This window comes from Pelmatolapia mariae, linkage group LG6 (genome assembly GCF_036321145.2).
Source record: "Pelmatolapia mariae isolate MD_Pm_ZW linkage group LG6, Pm_UMD_F_2, whole genome shotgun sequence".
NCBI lineage: Eukaryota > Metazoa > Chordata > Actinopteri > Cichliformes > Cichlidae > Pelmatolapia > Pelmatolapia mariae.
In genome coordinates, this window is record NC_086232.1 from 5,969,758 (window position 1) to 5,992,533 (window position 22,776).

At 57.3% G+C, this 22,776-nt stretch overlaps 5 non-coding genes and 4 pseudogenes across 5 annotated transcripts; all 9 read left to right on the forward strand.

The window, feature by feature from the left end:
• Positions 1-1,353: 1,353 nt before the first annotated feature.
• On the forward strand, positions 1,354-1,472 carry LOC134630180 (5S ribosomal RNA). The gene has a single exon (XR_010094242.1). It is a non-coding gene; the product is annotated as a 5S ribosomal RNA (ribosomal RNA).
• Positions 1,473-2,618: 1,146 nt separating this feature from the next.
• Positions 2,619-2,737, forward strand: LOC134629859 (5S ribosomal RNA). The gene has a single exon (XR_010094092.1). It is a non-coding gene; the product is annotated as a 5S ribosomal RNA (ribosomal RNA).
• A 2,178-nt stretch (positions 2,738-4,915) lies between these two features.
• On the forward strand, positions 4,916-5,034 carry LOC134629872 (5S ribosomal RNA). Its single transcript, XR_010094104.1, has one exon. It is a non-coding gene; the product is annotated as a 5S ribosomal RNA (ribosomal RNA).
• A 1,837-nt stretch (positions 5,035-6,871) lies between these two features.
• On the forward strand, positions 6,872-6,990 carry LOC134629912 (5S ribosomal RNA; annotated as a pseudogene).
• Positions 6,991-9,779: 2,789 nt separating this feature from the next.
• LOC134629884 (5S ribosomal RNA) lies at positions 9,780-9,898 on the forward strand. The gene has a single exon (XR_010094109.1). It is a non-coding gene; the product is annotated as a 5S ribosomal RNA (ribosomal RNA).
• A 1,837-nt stretch (positions 9,899-11,735) lies between these two features.
• Positions 11,736-11,854, forward strand: LOC134629913 (5S ribosomal RNA; annotated as a pseudogene).
• A 5,639-nt stretch (positions 11,855-17,493) lies between these two features.
• Positions 17,494-17,612, forward strand: LOC134629967 (5S ribosomal RNA; annotated as a pseudogene).
• A 955-nt stretch (positions 17,613-18,567) lies between these two features.
• LOC134630043 (5S ribosomal RNA) lies at positions 18,568-18,686 on the forward strand (annotated as a pseudogene).
• Positions 18,687-22,334: 3,648 nt separating this feature from the next.
• On the forward strand, positions 22,335-22,453 carry LOC134629970 (5S ribosomal RNA). The gene has a single exon (XR_010094117.1). It is a non-coding gene; the product is annotated as a 5S ribosomal RNA (ribosomal RNA).
• The last annotated feature ends 323 nt before the right edge of the window (positions 22,454-22,776 follow it).

Genomic DNA, 22,776 nt, shown 5'->3' on the forward strand with positions numbered 1-22,776 from the left:
GCTCTGGATGAGGCCATCTACACCACACCAGGGCCTGTGGCTCTGGATGAGGCCGTCTACAACACACCAAGGACTGTGCTGCTGGATGACGTAATGTTCATCACACCAGGGCCTGTGGCTCTGGATGAGGCCATCTACACCACACCAGGGCCTGTGGCTCTGGATGAGGCCGTCTACAACACACCAAGGGCTGTGCTGCTGGATGAGGCCATGTTCATCACACCAGGACCTGTGCTGCTGGCTGATGCAACCTACACCACACCACGGCATTTGGCTCTGGCTTAGTTAATGAACACCACACCAGGGTCTGTGTCTATGGCTGAGGCCAGCTACAACACACCAAGGGCTGTGCTGCTGGATGAGGCCATGTTCATCACACCAGGACCTGTGCTGCTGGCTGATGCAACCTACACCACACCACGGCATTTGGCTCTGGCTTAGTTAATGAACACCACACCAGGGTCTGTGTCTATGGCTGAGGCCAGCTACAACACACCAGGGCCTGTGCTTCTAGCTAAGGCCATATACACCAAACCAGGGATTGCGCTTCTGGCAGAGGCCACCTACACCACACCAGGACCTGTGTTTCTGGCTGTGGACCTGTGCAGCCAGCTTAGGCCACCTACACCACACCAAGGCCTGTGTTGCTGGCTGAGGATATGGACACCACACCAGGACCTGTGCTGCTGGCTGAGGCTTTGGACACCACCCCAGGGCCTTTGGCTCTGGTTGAGGCCATTTACACCACACAGGGCCTGTGCTTCTGGCTGTGGACCTGTGCAGCCAGCTTAGGCCACCTACACCACACCAGGGCCTGTGGCTCTGGCTGACCCCGTCTACATCACACCAGGGCCTGTGCTACTGGCTGTGGCCCTGTGCAGCCAGCTTAGGCCACCTACACCACACCAGGGCCTGTGGTTCTGGCTGTGGACCTGTGCAGCGAGCTTAGGTCACCTACACCACACCAAGGCCTGTGTTACTGGCTGAGGCTATGGACACCACACCAGGGCCTGTGCTGCTGGCTGAGGACAACTACACCACAACAGGGGCTGTGCTTCTGGCTGTGGACCTGTGCAGCCAGCTTAGGCCACCTACACCACACCAAGGCCTGTGTTGCTGGCTGAAGCTATGGACACCACACCAGGGCCTGTGCTGCTGGCTGAGGACAACTACACCACAACAGGGCCTGTGCTGCTGGTCAAAGGCTACAATGAGTCCTTTGGTTAGGGTATTAGGCAAGTATGCAGTTACCATTAACACTGTAGTTAAATTGGAGGCTTGTGTTCGTAACTGCGAGTACTGGCCACCTCACCACTTGATACCATAAATTGACGCTTTGTGCTGGAGCCAGCAGCTTACGGCCATACCGCCTTGGCAACGCCCGATCTCGTCTGATCTCGGAAGCTAAGCAAGGTTGGGCTTGTTTAGTACTTGGATGGGAAACTGCCTGGGAATATCAGGTGCTGTAAGCATTTGCTTTTCATGTCACTGAGCTGGTTTTGATCCAGAGAAGGAGGGTGTTGAAAGACCCAAAGCAGCTGTCCATTAATGAGGCCACATTAACGACATTCCTTTTGGCTGGTTTCAGTGTCTTGTGCTACTGGGTGAGGCCATCCGCACCACACCGAGGCCTATTGTGCTAAAATAGGTCATCTAAATTACACCAGGGCCTGTGGCCTGTGCTGACGCCGTCTACATTACACCAGGGCCTGTGCTTCTGGCTGAGACCATGGACACCACACCAGGACCTGTGCTGCTGGCTGAGGATTTGGACACCACCCCAGGGCTGTGGCTCTGGCTGAGGCCATTTACACCACACAGGGCCTGTGCTTCTGGCTGTGGACCTGTGCAGCCAGCTTAGGCCACCTACACCACACCAGTGCCTGTGCTTCTGGCTGTGGACCTGTGCAGCCAGCTTAGGCAAACTACACCACACCAGGGCCTGTGCTTCTGGCTGTGGACCTGTGCAGCGAGCTAAGGTCACCTACAACACACCAGGGCCTGTGGCTCTGGCTGAAGGCGTCTACATCACCCTAGGGCCTGTGCTACTGGTTGAGACCATGGACACCACACCAGGGCCTTTGCTGCTGGCTGAGGCCAACTACACCACACCAGGGCCTGTGCCTCTAGCTGAGGCCATGTACACCACACCAAGGCCTGTGCTGCTGGCTGTGGACCTTTGCAGCAAGCTTAGGCAAACTACACCACACCAGGGCCTGTGGCTCTGGCTGAGGCCATCTACATCACACCAGGGCCTGTGCTACTGGCTGTGGACCTTTTCAGCAGTCTTAGGCCACCTACACCACACCAGGGCCTATGCTTCTGGCTGTGGACCTGTGCAGCCAGCTTAGGCCACCTACACCACACCAAGGCCTGTGTTGCTGGCTGAGGCTATGGACACCACACCAGGGCCTGTGCTGCTGGCTGAGGACAACTACACCACAACAGGGCCTGTGCTGCTGGTCAAAGGCTAAAATGAGTCCTTTGGTTAGGGTATTAGGCAAGTATGCAGTTACCCTTAACACTGTAGTTAAATTGGAGGCTTGTGTTCGTAACTGCGAGTACTGGCCACCTCACCACTTGATACCATAAATTGACGCTTTGTGCTGGAGACAGCAGCTTACGGCCATACCGCCTTGAGTACGCCAGATCTCGTCTGATCTCGGAAGCTAAGCAAGGTTGGGCTTGGTTAGTACTTGGATGGGAGACTGCCTGGGAATACCAGGTGCTGCTAGCACTTGCTTTTCATGTCACTGAGCTGGGTTTGATCCAGAGAAGGAGGGTGTTGAAAGAACAAAAGCAGTTGTCCATTATTGAGGCCACATTAACGACATTCCTTTTTGGCTGTTTTCAGCAATGTCTTGTGCTGCCGGGTGAGACCATCCGCACGACACCGAGGCCTATTCTGCTAACATAGGTGATCTAAATTACACCAAGGCCTGTGGCCTGGGTTGACGCTGTCTACATTACACCAGGGCTTGTGCTTCTGGCTGTGGAACTGTGCAGCCAGCTTAGGCCACCTACACCACACCATGGCCTGTGGCTCTGGTTGAGCCCGTCTACATCACACCACGGCCTGTGCTTCTGGCTGAGCCCATGGACACCACACCAGGGCCTGTGCTGCTGGCTGTGGACCTGTGCAGCCAGCTTAGGCCACCTACACCACACCAGGGCCTGTGCTTCTGGCTGTGGACCTGTGCAGCCAGCTTAGGCCATCTACACCACACCATGGCCTGCGGCTTTGGCTGAGCCCGTCTACATCACACCACGGACAGTGCTTCTGGCTGAGGCCATGAACACCACAACAGGGCCTGTGCTACTGGCTGAGGCCATGTACACCACAGCAGGGCCTGTGCTGCTTGCTGAGGCAACCTACACCACACCAGGGCCTGTGGCTCTGGATGAGGCCGTCTACCAAGGGCTGTGCTGCTGGATGAGGCCATGTTCATCACCCCAGGGCCTGTGCTGCTGGCTGAGGCCAACTAAACCACACTAGGACCTGTGCTGCTGGCAGAGGCTATGTACGCCACACCAGGGCCTGTGCTACTGGCTGAGGAAAACTACACGACACAGGGCCTGTGCAGCTGGCTTAGGCCACCTACACCACACCAGGGCCTATGGCTCTGTCTGAGGCCCTCTACACCACACCAGTGCCTGTGCTACTGGCTGAGGACATGGACACCACTCCAGGACCTGTGGCTTTCTCTGTGGCCGTCTACAACGCACCAAGGACTGTGCTACTGGATGACGTAATGTTCATCACACCAGGGCCTGTGGCTCTGTATGAGGCCATCTACACCACACCAGGGCCTGTGGCTCTGGATGAGGCCGTCTACAACACACCAAGGGCTGTGCTGCTGGATGAGGCCATGTTCATCACACCAGGACCTGTGCTGCTGGCTGATGCAACCTACACCACACCACGGCATTTGGCTCTGGCTTAGTCAATGAACACCACACCAGGGTCTGTATCTATGGCTGAGGCCAGCTACAACACACCAGGGCCTGTGCTTCTAGCTAAGGCCATGTACACCAAACCAGGGATTGTGCTTCTGGCAGAGGCCACCTACACCACACCAGGACCTGTTTTTCTGGCTGTGGACCTGTGCAGCCAGCTTAGGCCACCTACACCACACCAAGGCCTGTGTTGCTGGCTGAGGATATGGACACCACACCAGGACCTGTGCTGCTGGCTGAGGCTTTGGACACCACCCCAGGGCCTTTGGCTCTGGCTGAGGCCATTTACACCACACAGGGCCTGTGCTTCTGGCTGTGGACCTGTGCAACCAGCTTAGTCCACTTGCACCACACCAGGGCCTGTGCTTCTGGCTGTGGACCTGTGCAGCCAGCTTAGGCCACCTACACCACACCAGGGCCTGTGGCTCTGGCTGACCCCGTCTACATCACACCAGGGCCTGTGCTACTGGCTGTGGCCCTGTGCAGCCAGCTTAGGCCACCTACACCACACCAGGGCCTGTGCTTCTGGCTGTGGACCTGTGCAGCGAGCTTAGGTCACCTACACCACACCAAGGCCTGTGTTACTGGCTGAGGCTATGGACACCACACCAGGGCCTGTGCTGCTGGCTGAGGACAACTACACCACAACAGGGGCTGTGCTTCTGGCTGTGGACCTGTGCAGCCAGCTTAGGCCACCTACACCACACCAAGGCCTGTGTTGCTGGCTGAAGCTATGGACACCACACCAGGGCCTGTGCTGCTGGCTGAGGACAACTACACCACAACAGGGCCTGTGCTGCTGGTCAAAGGCTACAATGAGTCCTTTGGTTAGGGTATTAGGCAAGTATGCAGTTACCATTAACACTGTAGTTAAATTGGAGGCTTGTGTTCGTAACTGCGAGTACTGGCCACCTCACCACTTGATACCATAAATTGACGCTTTGTGCTGGAGCTAGCAGCTTACGGCCATACCGCCTTGGGTACGCCCGATCTCGTCTGATCTCGGAAGCTAAGCAAGGTTGGGCTTGTTTAGTACTTGGATGGGAAACTGCCAGGGAATATCAGGTGCTGTAAGCATTTGCTTTTCATGTCACTGAGCTGGTTTTGATCCAGAGAAGGAGGGTGTTGAAAGACCCAAAGCAGCTGTCCATTAATGAGGCCACATTAACGACATTCCTTTTGGCTGGTTTCAGTGTCTTGTGCTACCTGGTGAGGCCATCCGCACCACACCGAGGCCTATTGTGCTAAAATAGGTCATCTAAATTACACCAGGGCCTGTGGCCTGTGCTGACGCCGTCTACATTACACCAGGGCCTGTGCTTCTGGCTGAGACCATGGACACCACACCAGGACCTGTGCTGCTGGCTGAGGATTTGGACACCACCCCAGGGCCTGTGGCTCTGGCTGAGGCCATTTACACCACACAGGGCCTGTGCTTCTGGCTGTGGACCTGTGCAGCCAGCTTAGGCCACCTGCACCACACCAGTGCCTGTGCTTCTGGCTGTGGACCTGTGCAGCCAGCTTAGGCCACCTACACCACACCAGGGCCTGTGGCTCTGTATGAGGCCATCTACACCACACCAGGGCCTGTGGCTCTGGATGAGGCCGTCTACATCACACCAAGGGCTGTGCTGCTGGATGAGGCCATGTTCATCACACCAGGACCTGTGATGCTGGCTGATGCAACCTACACCACACCACGGCATTTGGCTCTGGCTTAGTCAATGAACACCACACCAGGGTCTGTGTCTATGGCTGAGGCCAGCTACAACACACCAGGGCCTGCGCTTCTAGCTAAGGCCATGTACACCAAACCAGGGATTGTGCTTCTGGCAGAGGCCACCTACACCACACCAGGACCTGTGTTTCTGGAAGTGGACCTGTGCAGCCAGCTTAGGCCACCTACACCACACCAAGGCCTGTGTTGCTGGCTGAGGATATGGACACCACACCAGGACCTGTGCTGCTGGCTGAGGCTTTGGACACCACCCCAGGGCCTTTGGCTCTGGCTGAGGCCATTTACACCACACAGGGCCTGTGCTTCTGGCTGTGGACCTGTGCAACCAGCTTAGTCCACCTGCACCACACCAGGGCCTGTGCTTCTGGCTGTGGACCTGTGCAGCCAGCTTAGGCCATCTACACCACACCGCGGTCAGTGCTTCTGGCTGAGGCCACCTACACCACACCAGGGCCTGTGTTGCTGGCAGAGGCCATGGACACCACCCCAGGGCCTGTGGCTCTGGCTGAGGCAAAGTACACCACACCAGGGCCTGTGGCTCTGGCTGAGGCCATGTACACCACACAGGGCCTGTGCTGCTTCCTGAGGCAACCTACACCACACTTTGGTCCTGTGGCTCTGGAAGAGGCCGTCTACAAAATACCAAGGGCTGTGCTGCTGAATGTTCACCCCCGAGCCTCTGCTGCTGGCTGAGGCCACCTACACCACACTAGGACCTTTGCTGCTGGATGAGGCTATGTACACCACACCAGGGCCTGTGGCTCTGTCTGAGACCATCTACACCACACCACGGTCAGTGCTTCTAGCTGAGGTCATGTACACCAAACCAGGGATTGTGCTTCTGGCAGAGGCCACCTACACAACACCAGGGCCTGTGCTTCTGGCTGTGGACCTGTGCAGCCAGCTTAGGCCACCTACACCACACCAAGGCCTGTGTTGCTGGCTGAGGCTATGGACACCACACCAGGGCCTGTGCTGCTGGCTGAGGCCAACTACACCACAACAGGGCCTGTGCTGCTGGTCAAAGGCTAAAATGAGTCCTTTGGTTACGGTATTAGGCAAGTATGCAGTTACCATTAACACTGTAGTTAAATTGGAGGCTTGTGTTCGTAACTGCGAGTACTGGCCACCTCACCACTTGATACCATAAATTGACGCTTTGTGCTGGAGACAGCAGCTTACGGCCATACCGCCTTGAGTACGCCCGAGCTCGTCTAATCTTGGAAGCTAAGCAAGGTTGGACTAGGTTAGTACTTGGATGGGAGACTGCCTGGGAATACCAGGTGCTGTAAGCATTTGCTTTTCATGTCAATGAGCTGGATTTTATCCAGAGAAGGAGGGTGTTGAAAGAACAAAAGCAGTTGTCCATTAATGAGGCCACATTAACGACATTCCTTTTTGGCTGTTTTCAGCAATGTCTTGTGCTGCCGGGTGAGGCCATCCGCACCACACCGAGGCCAATTCTGCTACCATAGGTCATCTAAATTACACCAGGGCCTGTGGCCTGTGCTGACGCCGTCTACATTACACCAGGGCCTGTGCTTCTGGCTGTGGACCTGTGCAGCCAGCTTAGGCCACCTACACCACACCATGGCCTGTGGCTCTGGCTGAGCCCGTCTACATCACACCAGGGCCTGTGCTTCTGGCTGAGGCCATGGACACCACACCAGGGCCTGTGCTGCTGGCTGTGGACCTGTGCAGCCAGCTTAGGCCACCTACACCACACCAGGGCCTGTGCTTCTGGCTGTGGACCTGTGCAGCCAGCTTAGGCCACCTACACCACACCAGGGCCTGTGCTTCTGGCTGTGGACCTGTGCAGCCAGCTTAGGACACCTACACCATACCATGGCCTGTGGCTCTGGCTGAGCCCGTCTACATCACACAAGGGCCTGTGCTTCTGGCTGAGGCCATTGACACCACACCAGGGCCTGTGCTGCTGGCTGTGGACCTGTGCAGCCAGCTTAGGCCACCTACACCACACCAGGGCCTGTGCTTCTGGCTGAGGCCATGAACACCACACCAGGGCCTGTGCTACTGGCTGAGGCCATGTACACCACACAGGGCCTGTGCTGCTTGCTGAGGCAACCTACACCACAACAGGGCCTGTGGCTCTGGATGAGGCCGTCTACAACACACCAAGGGCTGTGTTGCTGGATGAGGCCATGTTCATCACCCCAGGGCCTGTGCTGCTGGCTGAGGCCAACTAAACCACACCAGGGCCTGTGCTTCTGGCTGAGGCCATGGACACCACACCAGGATCTGTGGCTTTCTCTGAGGCCGTCTACAACACACCAAGGACTGTGCTGCTGGATGACACAATGTTCATCACACCAGGGCCTGTGGCTCTGTATGAGGCCATCTACACCACACTAGGGCCAGTGCTTCTGGCTGAGGCCATCTACAACACACCAGGACCTGTGCTGCTGGCTCAGGCCATGGACAACACACCTGGGCCTGTGGCTCTGGCTGAGGCCATGTACACTACAGCAGGGCCTGTGCTGCTGGCTGAGACAAACTACACCACAACAGGGCCTGTGCTGCTGGCTGAGGCCATGAACACCACACAATGGCCTGTGGATCTGGTTAAGGAAAACTACACCACAACAGGGCCTGTGTCTCTGGCTGAGGCCATGTGCACCACACAAGGGCCTGTGGCGCTGGCTGAGGCAAACTACACCACACCATGGTCCTGTGGCTCTGGAAGAGGCCGTCTAAAAAACACAAAGGGCTGTGTTGCTGGATGAGGCCAAGTACATCACCCCCGGGCCTCTGCCGCTGGCTGAGGCTACCTACACCACACTAGGACATGTTCTGCCGGATGAGGCTATGGACACCACACCAGGGCCTGTGCTGCTGGCTGTGGACCTGTGCAGCCAGCTTAGGCCACCTACACCACACCATGGCCTGTGGCTCTGGCTGAGCCCGTCTACATCACACAAGGTCCTGTGCTTCTGGCTGAGGCCACCTACACCACACAAGACCTGTGCTGCTGGCTGAGGCTATGGACACCACACCAGGGCCTGTGCTGCTGGCTGTGGACCTGTGCAGCCAGCTTAGGCCACCTACACCACACCATGGCCTGTGGCTCTGGCTGAGCCCGTCTACATCACACAAGGGCATGTGCTACTGGCTTAGGCAATGGAAACCACACAGGGCCTGTGTTGCTGGCTGAGGCAACCTACACCACACCAGGGCAAGTGGCTCTACCTGAGGCCATGAAAACCACACCAGGGTCTGTGCTGCTGGCTGAGGCAACCTACATCACACCATGGTCCTGTGGCTCTGGAAGAGGCCGTCTACAAGACACAAAGGGCTGTGCTGCTGGATGAGGCTATGTACACCACACCAGGTGCTGTGCTTCTGGCTGAGGCCACCTACACCACACAAGACCTGTGCTGCTGGCTGAGGCTATGGACACCACACCAGGGCCTGTGCTGCTGGCTGAGGCCAACTACACCACACCAGGGCCTGTGCATCTAGCTGTGGCCATGTACACCAGACCAGGGCCTGTGCTGCTGGCTGAGGCCACCTACACCACACAAGACCTGTGTTTCTGGCTGACCCCGTCTACATCACACCAGGGCCTGTGCTACTGGCTGTGGCCCTGTGCAGCCAGCTTAGGCCACCTACACCACACCAGGGCCTGTGCTTCTGGCTGTGGACCTGTGCAGCGAGCTTAGGTCACCTACACCACACCAAGGCCTGTGTTACTGGCTGAGGCTATGGACACCACACCAGGGCCTGTGCTGCTGGCTGAGGACAACTACACCACAACAGGGGCTGTGCTTCTGGCTGTGGACCTGTGCAGCCAGCTTAGGCCACCTACACCACACCAAGGCCTGTGTTGCTGGCTGAAGCTATGGACACCACACCAGGGCCTGTGCTGCTGGCTGAGGACAACTACACCACAACAGGGCCTGTGCTGCTGGTCAAAGGCTACAATGAGTCCTTTGGTTAGGGTATTAGGCAAGTATGCAGTTACCATTAACACTGTAGTTAAATTGGAGGCTTGTGTTCGTAACTGCGAGTACTGGCCACCTCACCACTTGATACCATAAATTGACGCTTTGTGCTGGAGCTAGCAGCTTACGGCCATACCGCCTTGGGTACGCCCGATCTCGTCTGATCTCGGAAGCTAAGCAAGGTTGGGCTTGTTTAGTACTTGGATGGGAAACTGCCAGGGAATATCAGGTGCTGTAAGCATTTGCTTTTCATGTCACTGAGCTGGTTTTGATCCAGAGAAGGAGGGTGTTGAAAGACCCAAAGCAGCTGTCCATTAATGAGGCCACATTAACGACATTCCTTTTGGCTGGTTTCAGTGTCTTGTGCTACCTGGTGAGGCCATCCGCACCACACCGAGGCCTATTGTGCTAAAATAGGTCATCTAAATTACACCAGGGCCTGTGGCCTGTGCTGACGCCGTCTACATTACACCAGGGCCTGTGCTTCTGGCTGAGACCATGGACACCACACCAGGACCTGTGCTGCTGGCTGAGGATTTGGACACCACCCCAGGGCCTGTGGCTCTGGCTGAGGCCATTTACACCACACAGGGCCTGTGCTTCTGGCTGTGGACCTGTGCAGCCAGCTTAGGCCACCTGCACCACACCAGTGCCTGTGCTTCTGGCTGTGGACCTGTGCAGCCAGCTTAGGCCACCTACACCACACCAGGGCCTGTGGCTCTGTATGAGGCCATCTACACCACACCAGGGCCTGTGGCTCTGGATGAGGCCGTCTACATCACACCAAGGGCTGTGCTGCTGGATGAGGCCATGTTCATCACACCAGGACCTGTGATGCTGGCTGATGCAACCTACACCACACCACGGCATTTGGCTCTGGCTTAGTCAATGAACACCACACCAGGGTCTGTGTCTATGGCTGAGGCCAGCTACAACACACCAGGGCCTGCGCTTCTAGCTAAGGCCATGTACACCAAACCAGGGATTGTGCTTCTGGCAGAGGCCACCTACACCACACCAGGACCTGTGTTTCTGGAAGTGGACCTGTGCAGCCAGCTTAGGCCACCTACACCACACCAAGGCCTGTGTTGCTGGCTGAGGATATGGACACCACACCAGGACCTGTGCTGCTGGCTGAGGCTTTGGACACCACCCCAGGGCCTTTGGCTCTGGCTGAGGCCATTTACACCACACAGGGCCTGTGCTTCTGGCTGTGGACCTGTGCAACCAGCTTAGTCCACCTGCACCACACCAGGGCCTGTGCTTCTGGCTGTGGACCTGTGCAGCCAGCTTAGGCCATCTACACCACACCGCGGTCAGTGCTTCTGGCTGAGGCCACCTACACCACACCAGGGCCTGTGTTGCTGGCAGAGGCCATGGACACCACCCCAGGGCCTGTGGCTCTGGCTGAGGCAAAGTACACCACACCAGGGCCTGTGGCTCTGGCTGAGGCCATGTACACCACACAGGGCCTGTGCTGCTTCCTGAGGCAACCTACACCACACTTTGGTCCTGTGGCTCTGGAAGAGGCCGTCTACAAAATACCAAGGGCTGTGCTGCTGAATGTTCACCCCCGAGCCTCTGCTGCTGGCTGAGGCCACCTACACCACACTAGGACCTTTGCTGCTGGATGAGGCTATGTACACCACACCAGGGCCTGTGGCTCTGTCTGAGACCATCTACACCACACCACGGTCAGTGCTTCTAGCTGAGGTCATGTACACCAAACCAGGGATTGTGCTTCTGGCAGAGGCCACCTACACAACACCAGGGCCTGTGCTTCTGGCTGTGGACCTGTGCAGCCAGCTTAGGCCACCTACACCACACCAAGGCCTATGTTGCTGGCTGAGGCTATGGACACCACACCAGGGCCTGTGCTGCTGGCTGAGGCCAACTACACCACAACAGGGCCTGTGCTGCTGGTCAAAGGCTAAAATGAGTCCTTTGGTTACGGTATTAGGCAAGTATGCAGTTACCATTAACACTGTAGTTAAATTGGAGGCTTGTGTTCGTAACTGCGAGTACTGGCCACCTCACCACTTGATACCATAAATTGACGCTTTGTGCTGGAGACAGCAGCTTACGGCCATACCGCCTTGAGTACGCCCGAGCTCGTCTAATCTTGGAAGCTAAGCAAGGTTGGACTAGGTTAGTACTTGGATGGGAGACTGCCTGGGAATACCAGGTGCTGTAAGCATTTGCTTTTCATGTCAATGAGCTGGATTTTATCCAGAGAAGGAGGGTGTTGAAAGAACAAAAGCAGTTGTCCATTAATGAGGCCACATTAACGACATTCCTTTTTGGCTGTTTTCAGCAATGTCTTGTGCTGCCGGGTGAGGCCATCCGCACCACACCGAGGCCAATTCTGCTACCATAGGTCATCTAAATTACACCAGGGCCTGTGGCCTGTGCTGACGCCGTCTACATTACACCAGGGCCTGTGCTTCTGGCTGTGGACCTGTGCAGCCAGCTTAGGCCACCTACACCACACCATGGCCTGTGGCTCTGGCTGAGCCCGTCTACATCACACCAGGGCCTGTGCTTCTGGCTGAGGCCATGGACACCACACCAGGGCCTGTGCTGCTGGCTGTGGACCTGTGCAGCCAGCTTAGGCCACCTACACCACACCAGGGCCTGTGCTTCTGGCTGTGGACCTGTGCAGCCAGCTTAGGCCACCTACACCACACCAGGGCCTGTGCTTCTGGCTGTGGACCTGTGCAGCCAGCTTAGGACACCTACACCATACCATGGCCTGTGGCTCTGGCTGAGCCCGTCTACATCACACAAGGGCCTGTGCTTCTGGCTGAGGCCATTGACACCACACCAGGGCCTGTGCTGCTGGCTGTGGACCTGTGCAGCCAGCTTAGGCCACCTACACCACACCAGGGCCTGTGCTTCTGGCTGAGGCCATGAACACCACACCAGGGCCTGTGCTACTGGCTGAGGCCATGTACACCACACAGGGCCTGTGCTGCTTGCTGAGGCAACCTACACCACAACAGGGCCTGTGGCTCTGGATGAGGCCGTCTACAACACACCAAGGGCTGTGTTGCTGGATGAGGCCATGTTCATCACCCCAGGGCCTGTGCTGCTGGCTGAGGCCAACTAAACCACACCAGGGCCTGTGCTTCTGGCTGAGGCCATGGACACCACACCAGGATCTGTGGCTTTCTCTGAGGCCGTCTACAACACACCAAGGACTGTGCTGCTGGATGACACAATGTTCATCACACCAGGGCCTGTGGCTCTGTATGAGGCCATCTACACCACACTAGGGCCAGTGCTTCTGGCTGAGGCCATCTACAACACACCAGGACCTGTGCTGCTGGCTCAGGCCATGGACAACACACCTGGGCCTGTGGCTCTGGCTGAGGCCATGTACACTACAGCAGGGCCTGTGCTGCTGGCTGAGACAAACTACACCACAACAGGGCCTGTGCTGCTGGCTGAGGCCATGAACACCACACAATGGCCTGTGGATCTGGTTAAGGAAAACTACACCACAACAGGGCCTGTGTCTCTGGCTGAGGCCATGTGCACCACACAAGGGCCTGTGGCGCTGGCTGAGGCAAACTACACCACACCATGGTCCTGTGGCTCTGGAAGAGGCCGTCTAAAAAACACAAAGGGCTGTGTTGCTGGATGAGGCCAAGTACATCACCCCCGGGCCTCTGCCGCTGGCTGAGGCTACCTACACCACACTAGGACATGTTCTGCCGGATGAGGCTATGGACACCACACCAGGGCCTGTGCTGCTGGCTGTGGACCTGTGCAGCCAGCTTAGGCCACCTACACCACACCATGGCCTGTGGCTCTGGCTGAGCCCGTCTACATCACACAAGGTCCTGTGCTTCTGGCTGAGGCCACCTACACCACACAAGACCTGTGCTGCTGGCTGAGGCTATGGACACCACACCAGGGCCTGTGCTGCTGGCTGTGGACCTGTGCAGCCAGCTTAGGCCACCTACACCACACCATGGCCTGTGGCTCTGGCTGAGCCCGTCTACATCACACAAGGGCATGTGCTACTGGCTTAGGCAATGGAAACCACACAGGGCCTGTGTTGCTGGCTGAGGCAACCTACACCACACCAGGGCAAGTGGCTCTACCTGAGGCCATGAAAACCACACCAGGGTCTGTGGCTCTGGCTGAGGCCATGTACACCACACAGGGCCTGTGCTGCTGGCTGAGGCAACCTACATCACACCATGGTCCTGTGGCTCTGGAAGAGGCCGTCTACAAGACACAAAGGGCTGTGCTGCTGGATGAGGCTATGTACACCACACCAGGTGCTGTGCTTCTGGCTGAGGCCACCTACACCACACAAGACCTGTGCTGCTGGCTGAGGCTATGGACACCACACCAGGGCCTGTGCTGCTGGCTGAGGCCAACTACACCACACCAGGGCCTGTGCATCTAGCTGTGGCCATGTACACCAGACCAGGGCCTGTGCTGCTGGCTGAGGCCACCTACACCACACAAGACCTGTGTTTCTGGCTGTGGACATGTGCAGCCAGCTTAGTCCACCTACACCACACCAGGGCCTGTGCTTCTGGCTGTGTACCTGTGCAGCCAGCTTAAGCCACCTACACCACACCAGGGCCTGTGGCTCTGGCTGAGCCCGTCTACATCACACCAGGGCCTATGCTACTGCCTGTGGCCCTGTGCAGCCAGCTTAGGTCACCTACACCACACCATGGCCTGTGCTGCTGGATGAGGCTATGTACACAACACAAGGTCCTGTGCTTCTGGCTGAGGCCACGGCCACCACACAAGACCTGTGCTGCTGGAGGAGGCCAACTACACCACACCAGGACCTGTGGCTCTGTATGAGACCATCTACACCACACACAGTGCTTCTGGCTGAGGCCATGTACACCAAACCAGGGATTGTGCTTCTGACAGAGGCCACCTACACCACACCAGGGCCTGTGTTGCTGGCAGAGGCCATGGACACCACCCCAGGGCCTTTGGCTCTGGTTGAGGCCATGTACACCACACAAGGGCCTGTGGCGCTGGCTGAGGCAAACTACACCACACCAGGGCCTGTGGCTCTGGCTGAGGCCATGTACACCACACAGGGCCTGGGCTGCTGGCTGAGGCAACCTACACCACACCATGGTCCTGTGGCTCTGGCTGAGGCCGTCTACAAAACACAAAGGGCTGTGCTGCTGGATGAGGCTATGTACACCACACCAGGTGCTGTGCTTCTGGCTGAGGCCACCTACACCACACAAGACCTGTGCTGCTGGCTGAGGCTATGGACACCACACCAGGGCCTGTGCTGCTGGCTGAGGCCAACTACACCACACCAGGGCCTGTGCATCTAGCTGAGGCCATGTACACCAGACCAGGGCCTGTGCTGCTGGCTGAGGCCACCTACACCACACAAGACCTGTGTTTCTGGCTGTGGACCTGTGCAGCCAGCTTAGTCCACCTACACCACACCAGGGCCTGTGCTTCTGGCTGTGGACCTGTGCAGCCAGCTTAGGCCACCTACACCACACCAGGGCCTGTGGCTCTGGCTGAGCCCGTCTACATCACACCAGGGCCTATGCTACTGGCTGTGGCCCTGTGCAGCCAGCTTAGGTCACCTACACCACACCATGGCCTGTGCTGCTGGATGAGGCTATGTACACAACACAAGGTCCTGTGCTTCTGGCTGAGGCCACGGCCACCACACAAGACCTGTGCTGCTGGAGGAGGCCAACTACACCACACCAGGACCTGTGGCTCTGTATGAGACCATCGACACCACACACAGTGCTTCTGGCTGAGGCCATGTACACCAAACCAGGGATTGTGCTTCTGACAGAGGCCACCTACACCACACCAGGGCCTGTGTTGCTGGCAGAGGCCATGGACACCACCCCAGGGCCTTTGGCTCTGGTTGAGGCCATGTACACCACACAAGGGCCTGTGGCGCTGGCTGAGGCAAACTACACCACACCAGGGCCTGTGGCTCTGGCTGAGGCCATGTACACCACACAGGGCCTGGGCTGCTGGCTGAGGCAACCTACACCACACCATGGTCCTGTGGCTCTGGAAGAGGCCGTCTAGAAAACATAAAGGGCTGTGCTGCTGGATTAGGCCATGTTCATCACCCCAGGGCCTCTGCTGCTGGCTGAGGCCACCTACACCACAGTAGGACATGTTCTGCTGGATGAGGCTATGTACACCACACCAGGTCCTGTGCTTCTGGCTGAGGCCACCTACACCACACAAGACCTGTGCTGCTGGCTGAGGCTATGGACACCACACCAGGGCCTGTGCTGCTGTCTGAGGCAACCTACACCACACCATGGTCCTGTGGCTCTGGAATAGGCCGTCTACAACACACCAAGGGCTGTGCTGCTGGATGAGGCCATGTTCATCACCCCCGGGCCTCTGCTACTGGCTGTGGCCACCTACACCACACTAGGACCTGTGCTGCTGGATGAGGCTATGGACACCACACAGGGCCTGTGCTGCTGGCTGAGGCAACCTACACCACACCAGGGCCTGTGTCTCTGGCTGAGGCAACCTACACCACACCAGGATCTGTGGCTATGGCTGAGGCCAGCTACAACACACCAGAGCCTGTGCTTCTAGCTGAGGCCATGTACACCAAACCACGGATTGTGCTTCTGGCAGAGGCCACCTACACCACACCAGGACCTGTGCTTCTGGCTGTGGACCTGTGCAGCCAGTTTAGGCCACCTACACCACACCAAGGCCTGTGTTGCTGGCTGAGGCCATGGACAACACCCCAGGGCCTTTGGCTGTGGTTGAGGCCATGTACACCACACAAGGGCCTGTGGCGCTGGCTGAGGCAAACTACAGCACACCAGGGCCTGTGGCACTGGATGAGGCCATGTACACCACACAGGGCCTGTGCTGCTGGCTGAGGCAACCTACACCACAACATTTTCGTGTAGCTCTGGAAGAGGCCGTCTACAAAACAAAAAGGGCTGTGCTGCTGGATGAGGCCATGTTCATCACCCCCGTGCCTCTGCTGCTGGCTGAGGCCACCTACACAACACTAGGACCTGTGCTGCTGGATGAGGCTATGTACACCACACCAGGTCCTGGGCTTCTTGCTGAGGCCACCTACACCACACAAGACCTGTGCTGCTGGCTGAGTCTATGGACACCACACCAGGGCCTGTGCTACTGGCTGAGGCCAACTACACCACACAGGGCCTGTGCTGCTGGCTGAGGCAACCTACACCACACCAGGGCCTGTGTCTCTGGCTGAGGCAACCTACACCACACCAGGGTCTGTGGATATGGCTGAGGCCAGCTACAACACACCAGGGCCTGTGCTTCTAGCTGAGGCCATGTACACCAAACCAGGGATTGTGCTTCTGGCAGAGGCCACCTACACCACACCAGGGCCTGTGCTGCTGGCTGTGGACCTGTGCAGCCAGCTTAGACCACCTACACCACACAGGGCCTGTGCTGCTGGCTGAGGCAACCTACACTACACCAGGGCCTGTGGCTCTGGCTGAGGCCATGAACACCACACCAGGGCCTGTGGCTCTGGCTGAGTCCATGGACACCACACCAGGACCTGTGCTTCTGGCTGAGGCCAACTACACCACACCAGGGCCTGTGGCTCTGGCTGAGGCCATGAACACCACACCAGGGCCTCTGGCTCTGGCTGAGGCCATGGACACCACACCAGGGTCTGTGCTGCTGATCAAAGGCTAAAATGAGTCCTTTGGTTAGGGTATTAGGCAAGCATGCAGTTACCAGTAACACTGTAGTTAAATTGGAGGCTTGTGTTCGTAACTGTGAGTACTGGCCACCTCACCACTTGATACCATATATTGACGCTTTGTGGTGGCGCCAGCAGTTTACGGCCATACTGCCTTGAGTACGCCCGATCTCGTCTGATCTCGGCAGCTACGCAAGGTTGGTCTTGGTTAGTACTTGGATGGGAGACTGCCTGGGAATACCAGGTGCTGTAAGCGTTTGCTTTTCATATCACTAAGCTGGTTTTGGTCTAGAGAAGGAGGGTGTTGAAAGAACAAAAGCAGCTGTCCATTAATGAGGCCACATTAACGACATTCCTTTTGGCTGTTTTCAGCAATGTCTTGTGCTGCCGGGTGAGGCCTTCCGCACCACACAGAGGCCTATTCTGCTAACACAGGTCACCTAAATAACACCAGGGCCTGTGCTACTGGCTGAGGCCATGGACACCTCACCAGGGCCTGTGGCTTTCTCTGAGGCCGTCTACAACACACCAAGGACTGTGCCGCTGGATGAGGCAATGTTCATCACACCAGGGCCTGTGGCTCTGTATGAGGCCATCTACACCACACTAGGGCCAGTGCTTCTGGCTGAGTCCATCTACAACACACCAGGACCTGTGCTGCTGGCTGAGGCCATGGACAACACAGCTGGGCCTGTGGCTTTGGCTGAGGCCATGTACACTACACCAGGGCCTGAGCTGCTGGCTGAGACCAACTACACCACAGAAGGGGCCTGTGCTACTGGCTGAGGCCATGGACACCACACCAGGGCCTGTGCTGCTGGCTGTGGACCTGTGCAGCCAGCTTAGGCCACCTACACCACACCAGGGCCTGTGCTTCTGGCTGTGGACCTGTGCAGCCAGCTTAGGCCACCTACATCACACCATGGCCTGTGGCTCTGGCTGAGGCCATGTACACCACACAGTGCCTGTGCTGCTGGCTGAGGCAAGCTACAACACACCATGGACCTGTGGCTCTGGAAGAGGCCATCTACAACACACCAAGGGCTGTGCTGCTGGTCAAAGGCTAAAATGAGTCCTTTGGTTAGGGTATTAGGCAAGCATGCAGTTACCGTTAACACTGTAGTTAAATTGGAGGCTTGTGTTCGTAACTTTGAGTACTGGCCACCTCACCACTTGATACCATAAATTGACGCTTTGTGCTGGAGCCAGCAGCTTAAGGCCATGCCGGCTTGGCAACTCCCGATCTCGTCCGATCTCGGAAGCTAAGCAACGTTGGGCTTGTTTAGTACTTGGATGGGAAACTGCCTGGTAATACCAGGTGCTGTAAGTATTCGCTATTCATGTCACTGAGCTGGTTTTGATTTAGAGAAGGAGGGTGTTGAAAGACCCAAAGCAGATGTCCATTAATGAGGCCACAATAACGACATTCCTTTTGGCTGGTTTCAGTGTCTTGTGCTGCCGGGTGAGGCCATCCGCACCACACCGAGGCCTATTCTGCTAACATAGGTCATCTAAATTACACCAGGGCCTGTGGCCTGTGCTGACGCCGTCTACATTACACCAGGGCCTGTGCTTCTGGCTGAGACCATGGACACCACACCAGGACCTGTGCTGCTGGCTGAGGCCAACTACACCACCCCAGGGCCTGTGGCTCTGGCTGAGGCCATTTACACCACACAGGGCCTGTGCTTCTGGCTGTGGACCTGTGCAGCCAGCTTAGGCCACCTACACCACACCAGGGCCTGTGCTTCTGGCTGTGGACCTGTGCAGCTAGCTTAGGCCAACTACACCACACCAGGGCCTGTGCTTCTGGCTGTGGACTTGTGCAGCCAGCTTAGGCCACCTACACCGCACCAGGGCCTGTGGCTCTGGCTGAGCAAGTCTACATCACACCAGGGCCTGTGCTACTGGCTGTGGACCTGTGCAGCCAGCTTAGGCAAACTACACCACACTAGGGCCTGTGGCTTTGTCTGAGGTCATGTACACTACACCAGGGCCTGAGCTGCTGGCTGAGGCTATGGACACCACACCAGGGCATTTGGCTCTGGCTGAGGCAATGAACACCACACCAGGGCCTGTGGCTCTTGATGAGGGCGTCTACACCACACCAAGGACAATGGATGAGGCAATGTTCATCACACAAGGTCCTGTGCTGCTGGCTGAGGCCATGGACACCACACCAGGGCCTGTGGCTCTGGCTGAGGCCGTCTACATCACACCAGGGCCTGTGCTACTGGCTGAGGCTATGGACACCACACCAGGGCATTTGGCTCTGGCTGAGGCAATGAACACCACACCAGGGCCTGTGGCTCTGGCAGAGGCCAGCTACACCACACCAGGGACTGTGCAGCCACCTTAGGCCACCCACACCACACCAGGGCCTGTGAATCTGTCTGAGGCCATCTACACCACACCAGGGCCTGTGGCTCTGGCTGAGGCCGTCTACATCACACCAGGGCCTGTGGCTCTGGCTGAGGCCATGTACACCACACCACGGCCAGTGCTTCTGGCTTAGGCCATGGACACCACACCAGGGCCTGTGTTACTGGCTGTGGACCTGTATAGCCAGCTTAGGCCACCTACACCACACCATGGCCTGTGGTCCGGCTGAGGCAGTCTACATCACACCAGGGCCTGTGCTACTGGCCTCAGCCAGCTACACCACAGAGGGCCTGTGCTGCTGGCTGAGGCAACCTACACCACAACAGGGCCTGTGGCTCTGGATGAGGCCGTCTACAACACACCAAGGGCTGTGCTGCTGGATGAGGCCATGTTCATCACCTCAGGGCCTGTGCTGCTGGATGAGGCCAACTAAACCACACTAAGACCTGTGCTGCTGGCAGAGGCTATGTACACCACACCAGGGCCAGTGGCTCTGGCTGACGTCAGCCACACCACACCAGTGCCTGTGCTACTGGCTGAGGCCATGGACACCACACCAGGACCTGTGGCTTTCTCTGAAGCCGTCTACAACACACCAAGGACTGTGCTGCTGGACGACTCAATGTTCATCACACCACGGCCTGTGGCTCTGTATGAGGCCATCTACACCACACTAGGGCCAGTACTTCTGGCTGAGGCCATCTACAACACACCAGGACCTGTGCTGCTGGCTGAGGCCATGGACAACACACCTGGGCCTGTGGCTCTGGCTGAGGCCATGTACACTACACCAGGGCCTGTGCTGCTGGCTGAGACCAACTACACCACACCAGGGCCTGTGTCTCTGGCTGAGGCCATGTGCACCACACAGGGCCTGTAATGCTGGCTGATGCAACCTACACCACACCACGGCATTTGGATCTGGCTTAGTCCATGAAAACCACACCAGGGTCTGTGCCTATGGCTGAGGCCAGCTACAACACACCAGGGCCTGTGCTTCTGGTTGAGGTTATGTACACCACCCCAGGGTCTTTGGCTCTGTATGAGGCCATGTACACCACACAAGGGCCTGTGCCGCTGGCTGAGGCAAACTACACCACACCAGGGCCTGTGTCTCTAGAAGTGGCCGTCTACAACACACCAAGGACTGTGCTGCTGGATGACGCAATGTTCATCACACCAATGCCTGTGGCTCTGGTTGAGGCCATCTACACAACACTAGGGCCTGAGCTGCTGGCTGAGACCAACTACACCACACCAGTGCCTGTGCTACTGTCTGAGGCCATGGACACCACACCAGGACCTGTGGCTTTCTCTGAAGCCGTCTACAACACACCAAGGACTGTGCTGCTGGATGACGCAATGTTCATCACACCAGGGTCTGTGGCTCTGTATGAGGCCATCTACACCACACTAGGGCCAGTGCTTCTGGCTGAGACCAACTACACCACACCAATGCCTGTGCTGCTGGCTGAGGCCATGAACACCACACCATGGCCTGTGGCTCTGGCTGAGGCAAACTACACCACACCAGGGCCTGTGTCTCTGGCTGAGGCCATGTGCACCACACAGGGCCTGTGCTGCTGGCTGATGCAACCTACACCACACCAGGGCATTTGGCTCTGGCTTAGGCCACGAACACCACACCAGGATCTGTGGCTATGGCTGAGGCCAGGGCACACCAGGGCAGGTGCTTCTAGCTGAGGCCATGTACACCAAACCAGGGCCTGTGCTTCTGGCTGAGGCTATGGACACCACCCCAGGGCCTTTGGCTCTGGCTGAGGCCATGTACACCACACAGGGCCTGTGCTGCTGGCTGAGGCAACCTACACCACACCGTGGTCCTGTGGCTCTGGAAGAGGCCGTCTACAAAACACAAAGGGCTGTGCTGCTTGATGAGGCCATGTTCATCACCCCCGGGCCTCTGCTGCTGGCTGAGGCCACCTACACCACACTAGGACATGTTCTGCTGGATGAGGCCATGTGCACCACACAGGGCCTGTGGCTGCTGGCTGATGCAACCTACACCACACCACGGTATTTGGCTCTGGCTTAGTCCATGAACACCACACCAGGGTCTGTGACTATGGCTGAGGCCAGCTACAACACACCAGGGCCTGTGCTTCTAGCTGAGGCCATGTACACCAAACCAGGAATTGTGCTTCTGGCAGAGGCCACCTACACCACACCAGGGCCTGTGCTTCTGGCTGAGGCTATGGACACCAGCCCAGGGCCTGTGCCGCTGGCTGAGGCAAACTACACCACCCCAGGGCCTGTGCCGCTGGCTGAGGCAAACTACACCACCCCAGGGCCTGTGGCTCTGGCTGAGGCCATGTACATCACACAGGGCCTGTGCCGCTGGCTGAGGCAAGCTACAACACACCATGGACCTGTGGCTCTGGAAGAGGCCGTCTACAACACACCAAGGGCTGTGCTGCTGGTCAAAGGCTAAAATGAGTCCTTTGGTTAGGGTATTAGGCAAGCATGCAGTTACCGTTAACACTGTAGTTAAATTGAAGGCTTGTGTTCGTAACTTTGAGTACTGGCCACCTCACCACTTGATACCATAAATTGACGCTTTGTGCTGGAGCCAGCAGCTTACGGCCATACCGCCTTGGCAACGCCCGATCTCGTCTGATCTCGGAAGCTAAGCAAGGTTGGGCTTGTTTAGTACTTGGATGGGAAACTGCCTGGGAATACCAGGTGCTGTAAGCATTTGCTTTTTATGTCACTGAGCTGGTTTTGATCCAGAGAAGGAGGGTGTTGAAAGACCCAAAGCAGCTGTCCATTAATGAGGCCACATTAACGACATTCCTTTTGGCTGGTTTCAGTGTCTTGTGCTGCCGGTGAGGCCATCCGCACCACACCGAGGCCTATTCTGCTAAGATAGGTCATCTAAATTACACCAGGGCCTGTGGCCTGTGCTGACGCCGTCTACATTACACCAGGGCCTTTGCTGCTGGCTGAGGCCAACTACACCACCCCAGGGCCTGTGGCTCTGGCTGAGGCCATTTATACCACACAGGGCCTGTGCTCCT